At 45.9% G+C, this 12,249-nt stretch overlaps 1 pseudogene; it reads right to left on the bottom strand.

Annotated features, from left to right (window-relative positions):
• Positions 1-3,393: 3,393 nt before the first annotated feature.
• The window catches only part of LOC108293280, a 13,397-nt pseudogene continuing 4,541 nt past the window's right edge, over positions 3,394-12,249 (bottom strand).

The raw sequence follows: 12,249 nt of genomic DNA, 5'->3' as shown, positions 1-12,249 counted from the left end.
GGGCAAGCTGGCTTTGGTTTCATTGGGGGTGGTAGGTGTGGGAGGGGGAAGTAGATGTATGGGGTAAGTGTGGCTCTGAAGGAATTCCAAAACATTAGAGAGTGCCATTCCAGTGAATTTCCTACCACACACACCTGAGCACCCTTGACGGATGGGACATCCCTGCTCCTGGCAGAAACCAGGCTAAGCCCGCAGTGCCTCTCACAGAGGGTAGGTGGAGGATGTAACTGAGACAGCCCTTCCCTCACACAGATACTCTTTGACCAGCCCAAATGTCTTCTGTTCTAAGTGGTGGAACAGTGTCCCAGAGAGGGGATGTGGCCTCCCTAAATGCTAGAATGGGCCAGGACTCCTGGTCCAGGACTAAAAGAATAGAAGGGGAGCTCACACAGATGAAGATGGCCTTAGGGCAGGCAGTGAGCCAAGGACCCCTCCCCAGGAGCTGGGCCTAGAGTGATTCTTCAGTCCCTCCCAATAAAGTCCATGGGAATAAAACTCCCCAACTCCCGACACCCTTCTCAATATGTCCAAACCCTGCACTTCCTACAAGGCTCATCTCAGATGCTGGCTCCTCCTTTCCGCTTCCCGTCAAACACCCTGACTCTAACCAGATGTGAACTCTCTGGCCTCCTGGGGACTCTGCACCTCTTCGTGGCTCAGGTCAGACTGCATCTGGAATTACAGTTGGATGTGCATATACCTTCTTGATGACCCCTGACTATGAATTCCTTAGGCTCATCTTGCTCCTTCTCCTGACTCCCATCCTCAATGCCCAGCCTAGGACCTGACTCAACTGCACTCAAAAACACAAGCTGGATTACTGACATCCCTTTGCTTTTTGCCCACCAGCATTACAAGACCATGTAGCTTATTGCTAGCCAGCACCAGGGCCTTCCCCACAAAGCAGGCATACCTCCTTGTCTCCTTTCCACTCCTTTTGGATGAACAAGAACAGCCTCTTGGGCCTCCTTATTGGAAACTTCCCGGATACCCACCACTGTCTCAGATAATCACCAGGGCTGAGAGGGATTCTCCAAAGCCCAGGAGGCCCTCAGCAGATAGGGAGGTGTTTGATGGGCAGCTTTGCCTCCTGCAGAGCCCTGGTGCACAACTCTGATGCCACCAGTGACTGCCATCTGACTCCCTAGCACTGGCTGGAAGTCTTTTCCTGTTTGCCCCCAGGAATGCCAAACTCAGTGAGCTGGGCTCTTCTTGGAGCCGTCTGACTCCTTTGCATCAAACATTCCTCCTAAGATTATAAGAACTAGAATGACTAGCTCCAGCCACTCACCTGCTTCTGCCTATGTGGAAGAATCCACTTAATGCAAAATAGCCTATACTGTTTCAAAAGTCTGGCCCTGTCCCAAAACCCTCGCTCTTTCCACACAGATGCTCAAGAAGCTCCAGAAGAAAGTCAATGTTCTCCTCAAAAGCAGACACCAGTATGGTGGACCATCAGTGCATCCTGCAAAATCGCTAGCAAGCAGGTGATTCAGAATGGAGGGGATGAAAGAAAAGCATAGATCCCCAAGACCCTGAGGCGGAGAAGCAGACGCTTGCAGGCCTGGGAAGAAAGTTTTCACCACCCTCATTAGCCCCATGGTTTCCCATTGTCTACAAAAAAGTTAGAGTATTTTGTCCACCAGCCCCCTTGGAGCATTCATGCCTTTCAAATACATCCAACCCATCCCATTACATGTTTTGTTCCAGCTACTGAATCATCTTTTATCTTAGGTTGGACTCTCAGACCCTTAGACAAGGATTCAAATATGAGTATATTTGGGACAGTGGCGGGTAAGATAATCCAAGAAAAAAAACAGCAGGATAGTGGGGAACAAAAAGAAGTCAATGAGGTGTACTTTTTTAGCAGGTTCCCATTGTAGCAACTATCAGCTGATCCTACCTAGGAGACAGTGGAGCACTCACTTCAGAACTGTCTCACCCAAGAGTAGAGAGAGGAAGTTGGGTATATTTGTCCACCAACTCCCATCAGTCACAGGTGTGGGTTTCTGCTGGGGTGGGAGGGACATGGACTCTTCGGCATGCAAGTTCAGCTTGCACGAGTGAAAAGCCAAGGGGACGTGGGCAGTGCGCCAAGAGGGTTGCTGCTCCCCCTTTATGTCCCTCCTCCTTTCCCCATCCCCACTTTTTAGTTTACCCGAACGACCCACTCATCAAGGTTCAATGCCATCTCCTCCCAAAAGTTTTTCTAACCTTTCATCAGAACCAGTGACTCTTTCCTTTGGTTTCCACAGATACTCAGAGTACAACTGTGAGAACAATCCTTTAAGTGTTGCCCTTCACTCTGCTTAAGAGTGAAAGTCTTAATTGACAACTGAGCAGAATGATGTTGGCTCTCGTTCTCATTCCTTGATTTCTCTCCTTCCTGCTTTACATGAGGTGGCATCTGTGACGTGTGCACTCATAGCAGGACTTTGACCCCATCAGCATTAGAAATTACAAAATACCTCTTAAGGCTGAGCACAGTAGCTCATGCCTGTAATCTCAGCACTTTGGGAGGACGAGGTGGGCGGATCACCTGAGGTCAGGAGTTCGAGACCAGCCTGACCAACATGGAGAAACTCTGTCTCTACTACAAATTCAAAATTAGCCAAGTGTGGTGGTACAAGAGTAGCCCCAGCTACTCAGGAGGCTGAGGCAAGAGAATCACTTGAACTCAGAAGGTGGAGGTTGTGGTGAGCCGAGATTGCGCCATTGCACTTCAGCCTGGGCAACAAGAACAAAACTCTGTCTCAAAAAAAAAAAAAAACCGGAAAAAGAAAATACCTCTCAAAAAGTAGCATTGACGCTGTTGCCTAAATATGTTCTTATTACCAAAATAAAAATGTAAATGATGTTATTTGAAGCAGGGCATGGTTATTGCTCCTGTAATACAATAGTAAGTCTTATTTGCATAAAGAGATTACCTATCTAGGGTCATATAAAAGTAAGAATGAATACCTAAATCCAAATTGCTCTCTTCAAGTTACCTGAAACTGTGATATTTAAATACACTGCACCATCTATTCTTGTTCTGAAGAGGAGAGAATGAAAATTAAAGAAAACAAAGAATAAAAGAAACACTGAGCCCACGGTGAGTGGAAGATGGCTGCGTGTGAGCAGTGAAGCCGTTTCTATGAGCCCTGAAGTGACCCAAGGACAGACTGCCATGGGGCAATGTTATTCTGTTCCTTCAAAGCAACTACTGAGTGTTGCAGTGAGCCCAGGGAAAGGAGTATCCTGCCTGCAGTCCTATGGAGGGAAGAGCTGTGGTTTATAAGTTAAAAAGCTGGGGCTTCCACCAAACCACACACCAGAAGCCAGAGACAGTGTGTGCAAATCTGCAAGCAAATAGAGGGGTGTCTAACCCCGGGGCATCGAGGCTTCCCCTGCTTAGAGACCAATGGTCCACAGGGGTGGGGCCTGAGGAGTGTGGCTCTCACTTGCTACTGGCTTTTTACCCAGCAGGTGGGAAATCCAGAAGGCTGACTTGGTCTCTAAAACAAAGCAGAACCTGTGACCACCACGGCCACTCAACAGCAAAAGAGGCAGCAGAGGCTGGGTGAGTACAAGACTGAGAATTCATGGAGAAAGTTCTTGAATTTAAGAGAGAGGTTAGATCATTTAATTGGCCAAAAAGGCCCAACTCTAAGAGCCTACCTGCAGGAAGCCAGCTCTGCAGCTTCTCACATCGCCACTCCCAGCTGCAAATGGGCTGCCTGCTGTCCTTAACCTTCCAGACAAGGCGGGTAATGTCCTCCTTGGGGTCACCGTGGACCAGTGCACACTTCTGTGGCCCGTTTTGCTTGCTGCACTTATCTACTGTGACACCACTATTGCTGACACAGCCACCTCTGTGCAGGGGGGTCCCTGGGCCAGACACCCTGCTGTCTTCATTTCAGAATATCCAGCTCCCAGCACAGTGCCTGTTTTAAAGGATCAGTAACGGCAATAAGTATTTGTCACGTGATGAGTTACCCTTAAGACTCTCTGCAGTCTCTTTCCTCCCAATGTGCCTTGGCTGCTCCCACCGCCCTGACCCCTGACCTGCCTCCCCTTCTGTCTTCAGGACCATTAGCTCCCCTGCTGGTCCCTATCCATGGAGCCCACTGACAGTCGAGTTTGGTTCTGGACCTAAGGAGAATAGTTACAGACACAGATACCTTTTAAGGTGAGGAGTGGGTATTGGACACCTGAAAGAGACAAAGCCTACCAAAACCAACCTTTTCCTCCCAATCTACCCACAAAGGGAGAGAAACTAGAATATTTTTGCCTGAGAATTATAATAGAGACTAATATCTACCCTCCTTCCTTCACTCAAAAGCCCTGCCCATCCCTCAGCACACGTCTCAAAGAGGAACCTCCCCATGAAGCATTCCTGATCCCCAGCCAGGTATGATGGTCTGTCCTGCGAGCCCCCCACAAGGTGCCTTTTCTATGGCACTCACAATTTACTGCCTTCTACTGGATTATCAACGACCAGACTACAGGTCTTGGTGGGTAAGGTCTGGGTCTAATTCCATGTGGTCCCACCTCACCCCAGCTCTACTCCCACCGGGCCCTGACCAAGATGGGAGGTAAGCTGAGTAAAGTGGGTTGCATAGGCTAAAAGGAAGGATAACCATGAGCATAATATGGCTCAGATGAATTTCAGTTTAACTGTCTCGGAAATTAAACTTCCCACTCATCGAGGTTGAATGCCATCTCCTCCCGGAAGTTTTTCTAACCCTTCATCAATGACTCTTTCCTTTGGTTTCTGCAATCGGAGTACATGCAACTGTTAGAAAAATCCTTTAAGTTCTGCCCTTCACTCTGCTTAAGAGTGGAAGTCTTCATGGACGCCTGGACAGAATGGTGTTCTGAGGTTCAGAATGGTGTTCAGCCTCTGAGTTCTGAGGCTGAGGGACATATCGATCTGGCCCGGGACCTCCCCTCCTGGGCTCCTAGCAAGACCCCAGCTGACTTTCCCTGTCTTCTCCGAGCTCTGCCCCAACACTCCTGGGCTCATCACCCCACTTGCAAGGAGGATTCTTCTAGTGTTTATGAAGGCAGGGCTGGGCAAGACCCGAGAAGGGTGGAGCTACCACATGGCTCTCCCTCGAGCTGCTATCCCCTCCTGCAGCATGGCTGCCAACTAGCCTTCGGGCCCCTGCTACAACAACACCACCGATGGGAAGCGAACGCCACTACTCTTAGACAGCGGTGTCTGTGGGACACTTTCCTTAGATCCACATCCTCCCTCCCAGCCCAGTTCCACCGATTTGGGCTGCAGAGAACGAATCTGCTTCCTTCCCCATGCAGCCCCCTTCAGCTATCTGTGGACAGCTCTCTTGCCCCGTTGAGTCTTTCTCCAGGGTACACATTCTTGGCTCTTACACTTGTTTTTCACTGTGTCCCGACAAGGCTATTGTTTTTAAGTGCTCTTGAAAGAAACTTCTCCGCAAGGTGAACTAGAAATGAGTGGTCATGCTGGCACTGACCCGACCCCCTGTTGCATCTCAGCAAGAACAAATACTTTCACGTCTCTCCAGTGGTGCAGAAATAATTGGCAAAGTCGCATTCACATACACACTGGCTCAAATGATGCCAGTCAAAGGAAGCTGTGAGAGTTTGAGGACCATGTGAGGTTTCTGGCTTCGTAGAAAAGCAGAGGGCTAGTCACCAATTCAAATTTTTTTTTCTTTGAACTATGTTTAAAGAAAGCTCTGAGAGAATGAAGAGTAGTTGATGAATCGGTTCAAATATACAATTAGGTCAAAGAAATAAGACCTAGAGTGGGAGAGATCAGCAGGACGGCTATAGTTTACAACAATCTTTTCTACATTTCAAAATAGTTAGGCCGGAATCATTTGAATCATTATAGCATAGAGAAAAGGCAAATATTTAAGGTGGTGAGTATCCCAATCAACCTGATTTGATCTTTATACACTATGTTAATATACTAAATTATCTATCCCATGTACCCCAAAAGTATGTATACCTATTGTGCATCAGTTTTATTTTATTATTTTTGTTTTTACTTTTATTTATTTATTTTTTTTTTGAGATGAAGTTTTGCTCTTGTTGCCCAGGATGGAGTGCAATGGCATGATCTCAGCTCACCACCACCGCTGCCTCCTGATTTCAAGCAATTCTCCTGCCTCAGCCTCCCAAGTAGCTGGGATTATAGGCATGCGCCACCATACCCGCTAATATTGTATTTTTAGTAGAGATTGGGTTTCTCTGTATTAGGCTGGTCTCGAACTCCTGACTGCTGGTGGTCCACCTGCCTCCGCCTCCCAAAGTGCTGGGATTACAGGCGTGAGGCACTGCGCCCGGCCTATTTTTTTTTATTTTAATAGCTTAGGGGTACAAGTGTGTTTTTGGTTACACGTGGATGAATTATATAATGGTGAAGGCTGAGGTTTTGGTGCACCCATCACCTGAGTAGTATACATTGTACCCAATGTGTAGTTTTTGTATTCCTCACCTCCCTCCCTCCCCACATCTGAATCTCCAGAATCTATTATATCACTCCTGTGTGTCCTTGTCTACCCATAGCTTAGCTTAGCTCTCACTTATAAGTGAGAACACTTGGTATTTGGTTTTCCATTCCTGAGTTACTTTATTTAGAAAGTAAATAAAGGTAAATGGTGGCCTCCAGCTCCATCCTGGTCACTGCAAAAGACATTATTTCATTCTTTTCATGGCTGAGTTGTACTCCATGATGTATATGTGCCATATTATGCATCAATGTTTTAAAAATTTTTTATAAACAAACCTATGTGTGTAGTGTAAGGACAGTGAGAGCCAATAACTCAGTTGAAAACTTTTCTTTGAGACCTTGGAGCAGGATTTGCAGGACCAAAGTGTAGGCCAATGAGGTGGCAGACTGTCTCAAGGGAAAGAAGGGGAAATTGATGGCAGGAAAACTCCTGAAGGATTCCTGAAGAGGCTTTGTTTTACTGAAGCATTTCGTAATTTTATTTCGAAGACTCTTCCCTTCAGAGAATACTAGAAAGTGTTCAGTATGTCAAGCCCTTAAAAAAATAAATTCTAGGCCGGGCGCGGTGGCTCAAGCCTGTAATCCCAGCACTTTGGGAGGCCGAGGCGGGTGGATCACGAGGTCAAGAGATCGAGACCATCCTGGTCAACATGGTGAAACCCCGTCTCTACTAAAAATACAAAAAATTAGCTGGGCATGGTGGCGCATGCCTGTAATCCCAGCTACCCGAGAGGCTGAGGCAGGAGAATTGGTTGAACCTGGGAGGCGGAGGTTGTGATGAGCCATTGCATTCCAGTCTGGGCAACAAGAGTGAAACTCGGCCTCAAAAAAATAAATAAATAAAAAATAAAAAATAAAAAAATAAATTCTACAGGCCAGGTGAGGTGGCACCCAAGGTCAAGAGATCAAGAACATCCTGGCTAACATGGTGAAACCCAGTCTCTACCGAAAATACAAAAATTAGCTGGGTGTGGTGACACATGCCTATATTCCCAGCTGCTTGGGAGGCTGAGGCAAGAGAATTGCTTGAACCCAGGAGGCAGTTTGCAGTGAGCCAAGGTCAGGCCATTGCACTCCAGCCTGGGTGACAGAGTGAGACTCCTTCTCAAAAAAATTTAAATTTAAATTTAAAATAAATAAATTTCTACAGAAATTCACTAGAATTTGTGGTCTGGCACTTTTATGACACAGAATTGCTCACTGCTTCATATGAGTGTGGGCCAGTGTCTGGAGTCCAAAATCTTTCCTTTTATAAGAACTCTTGGCCAAAGCTGAGCCTTCAGTAATGAGATCTAACCTATAATCAAATTAAATAGCACAACATTAGATTAATTTCAGCTCCACACACCCACTGCTATTGGCTTCAATTAAAATTTTCAAATTGGCATAAAAGCCTTTCTGAAAGTCAATATTATGTAGGCATATCATGTAGAAGATATTTCCTTAATCATCTTTTTAATGAAAAAAGCTAAGCAAAAAAAAAAGTTAAGATCTAAGAGTCTTCATGACATCATCCTAAACCCAGCCAGTGATACTTTTTGAAAGGGCAATAAAGAACTAACGATAACATCTTTATTTTTAAGCCTAGAGACACGTAGAAGATGAGAACATACACTTAGATCATGCCAACCTAGAAGACTTTCTAGTTTTGAAAATAGCTTTTCCTCCTCTCCTTCCTACACAGAATAGCACTGGAACACTCCCCAGCTTCATCCTATACTCTTTGACATCACCTCAAAGAGGAAGTCAATTTTACTACATGACTAAGACTCAAGCAAAGCATAATTCATTCAAGCAACTCACTACATATGTCAAGAATATAAATCCAGGGCCAGGTGCGGAGGCTCACGCCTGTAATCCCAGCACTTTGGGAGGCTGAGGAGGGCAGATCACTTGAGGTCCGAAATCTAAGACCAGCCTGGCCAACATGGTGAAACCCCAACTCTACTAAAAATAGAAAAATTAGCTGGGCGTGGTGGCGCACGCCTATAATCCCAGCTACCCAAGAGGCTGAGGCAGGAGAATAGGTCAAACCCAGGAGATGGAGGTTGCAGTGAGCTGAGATCACATCATTGCACTCCAGCCTGCGCAACAGGGCAAGACTCCGTCTCAAAAAATAAAATAAAATGAAATATAATACAATAAAATAAATCCAGGCCTCCAAGTAAAAGATGAAAAATCAGAGGGTCAACAAAGGCTTCATGGGCAACATGTTAACTCTCTCCTGCATTCGTTTCTGAGAAGCCAGGATGCTCTGGCCTGTGGTCCAGCCACTACCCCCACAGCTTGGAGGAGTCTCCCCTCCTCTAAGATGGGGCTTAGAAGCAGGTCCATCCTGCAGGAGGGACGGCAGCCCTAATGCTCCACTCGCCCTCCTTTAATAAGAGTGGCTGGATGTGGGACACTCAATTCCACTCCTTTCTGAGCCCTATCTAGTTCAATTGAAAATATTTGGCAATGAGGTCCGGCGTGGTAGCTCACTCCTGTAATCCCAGCACTTTGGGAGGCTGACCACTTTGCCAGGCAGGATAGTGCACAACAGTCCTGCTTGAACAGCAGTCAGAGTGTCACAGCTTAGAGTGGTGCAAAAGCGCAGGGACAAGGAATTGTGGAGCCTTGTACCAAGTCATGCTGAAACATCACACCTGGAGCCGGCCCCATCCCCTCATGGCACCACGCCACACTGGCAACATCACACTGGGAGCCATACTCATCCTCCCAGATCTCCTGAAAAGTGAGGGGAGCTGGTATAAATAACAGTGTCCATTCCCATCCATTACCAGGCCCTGCTTGCAGCCTCTGGGGTCTCCTGATTCACATTTTCCAAATCCTGGGATTCTTAGGGCCTTCGTTAAGGAAGGCAACGCCAGTCCAGGGGGTCTATACCATCCTTGTGGGCAAAAGAATCGTCCCACTTGATAGGGCTGGCATGGTTAATTATCTGGGCATGTAAGCCCCCTCAAACTTATTAAAGAGATTCACAGTATATAAGGCATATTTATAAAAACCATGTAATTTGATGCTCTAAAACACTTAGGATAGGTGATGTGTATTATGCTTATTTTGTAAATGAGGAAACTGAGATTCAGAGAAATAAAATGGCTTGACCAAAATTCAGCCAGCTATTAAATATCAAAGGAACTAAAAATCCTGCTTTTTTCTGTTTTCAGATTCTGTACTCTCCTCTCTATACCATAGCATCTCAGCGGAACGATAAGCCTCAAGACCTGAGTTCAAGTTCCTCCTCTGCCACTTACTAATGTGATCTTGGCAAGTCATACATTCTCTTTAGGGCTCATTTCTGCATCTGTAAAATGGGGATTAAAAACTCTGTGTCCCACCTGATTAATTCTCTATGACTTAGGAGTCTTCTGGCCAACCTCACTCTGAAACTGTCACTAGACCAAAGATACACTGAGCAGTTGGTCTCCTTTATAGGAGGCTGCCCCACTGGGAGATGGGGAAAGAGGGATCCAGTGCCACCTTGGTGAGATGGGACAGGGGCCAGCTTGGATGTCTGCCTGACTTATGTCCAAAGCAGCTCTGCTGGAGTCCTGAGCAATCTTCCCACACCTTCCAATTCAATTTGTCTCGTTGACATGAAAGTTCTCTTGTAGCCCTAAGAGTCTCTGAATCTATAGATCTTAGAAACTGGTTCACTCCACGACCGTCGCCAATTTACATTATCTCTGTAAATGTCATCTCCCTTTCCGCAAATGCCAAATCACACTCCCTTCCCACCCGCCGCAGAGTGCTGCTGTGCACTCTCATTGACAGTCACTCTAACCTGATGATCTCCTTGAAAGGTGCCTGCCTCGTTCAATCACTCAGTTGTAATGAGATCATCGCTGGAGTTGGCAACTCCCACAGCCTCAGGATTCCAGCAAAGCACACCAGACTTTCCACAAAAGCTGCTGAAGCCTTGGGTGCCCCGGGGCTGAGCACTGCCTGGCTGATGTCAACCCCTGCCCCCCAGCATCCTCCCTGAGATGCTTCAATTACAGCTGAGCTCGTTGGCAACTCTTGAAGATCTCCCCCACAGACAGGACTCAGGCTCCCAGCTACTCCTTACAAGTCACATGTTTATGGACAGTGCCTGCAGAAGAATAGGAAGAAGATTGGAGTTCATGAAATGCTACCACTGGTTCAGCCTTTTTTTTTTTTTTTTTTTTTTTAGCATATTGGAAGTGGGGAAACATGGAAAATTCTCAAAATGTACACTCAGGATCCCTGGAATTCCCAAGAGGACCCTGTGATGGGGGCTCCATAAAGTCCACCTTTTCTTTTTTTTTTTTTTTGAGACAGAATTTTGCTCTTGTTGTCCAGGCTGGAGGGCAATGGCATGATCTCGGCTCACCACAACCTCTGCCTCCCGGGTTCAAGCGATTCTCCTGCTTTAGCCTTTGGAGTAGCTGGGATTATAGGCATGCGCCACCACGCATGGCTAATTTTGTATTTTTAGTAGAGACAGGGTTTCTCCATGTTGCTCTGGCTGGTTTCGAACTCCTGACCTCAGGCTATCCGCCTGCCTCGGCCTCCCAAAGTGCTGGGATTACAAGCGTGAGAAGTCAAACTTTTCCTAATGGTATGAAGGTGTTATTTGCCTTTGCTCCCTATGTTGATATTTGTAATAATGGTACATAAACAACAGGGAGTAAAACTGCTGTCCCCTCAGCACAGATCGAGATAGTGACACTACCTTGTACTGACAGCTGTTCTATTCTCTACGACCACACACGGCAAAAAATAAATTTTTTTTAAAAGCCGCCTGTAAGCTTGTCTGATGAAACAGTAAAAGTTATTAATGTTACAAAATCTCAACCCTTGCATAACACCTTGTTTTAACATTCTGTGTGGACTACTAAGTACCACTAGAAGTACCCCTTCTGCCACACACAGGTGTACGATGATTGTCTCAAGGAAAAATGACTTGTGTGACTGTATCAGTTAAATGAACTGATCACTTTTTTCAGACGATACATTTTTACTTAAGAGAAAACACAGAGAGACAAACTAAGGATATTCAATCTGGGGTTTTGGCAGATGATTTCTCAAAAACGGATCTTCTGAGACTGTCTCTTCAGGGAAAACAACTGATGGTGTTTGTTGCCAATAATAAAATCTGAGTGTTCCAGTGAGAATCAGAATTTTGGAGAACGTGTGTTTACCACTGTGAGCTTGACAGCTTCCCAATAATACTCCAGGAGTTTTCCAATGATCCTCCAATAGTGATACTAATGAATTGTGCTTTCTAAATATTTGATAGTAAAATTATCAACATTTAGAAACTGTATACAACACAGTGAACCAATATTTTTTAAATAATCAACGTCTGATGTTAGGCAACCATGTGCAAGTAAAAGACACGTTCAGAGTACAAGAGAAATGAATGGATTTTAATGTGAGACAGTACAAGAAGTTTACTGATATAGTTTCAGATTCCATATTGTAATAAACCTTTAAGAAACTATCACTTCCTGGCCAGTCGCAGTGGCTCATGCCTGTAATCCCAGCACTTTGGGAGGCCGAGGCAGGCAGATCACGAGGTCAGGAGTTAGACATCAGCCTGACCAACATGGTGAAACCCCGTCTCTACTAAAAATTCAAAAATTAGCTGGGCATGATGGCGTGTACCTATAATCCCAGCTACTCAGGAGACTGAAGCAGGAGAACCGCTCGAACCTGGGAGGCGGAAGCTGCATTGAGCCAAGATTGCACCACTGCACTCCAACCTGGATGAGAGAGTGAGACTCCATCTTAAAAAA

Source organism: Cebus imitator, unplaced genomic scaffold (genome assembly GCF_001604975.1).
Source record: "Cebus imitator isolate Cc_AM_T3 unplaced genomic scaffold, Cebus_imitator-1.0 Scaffold529, whole genome shotgun sequence".
In the NCBI taxonomy this organism is placed as follows: Eukaryota; Metazoa; Chordata; class Mammalia; order Primates; family Cebidae; genus Cebus; species Cebus imitator.
This window is presented reverse-complemented; position numbering and strand designations above follow the sequence as displayed.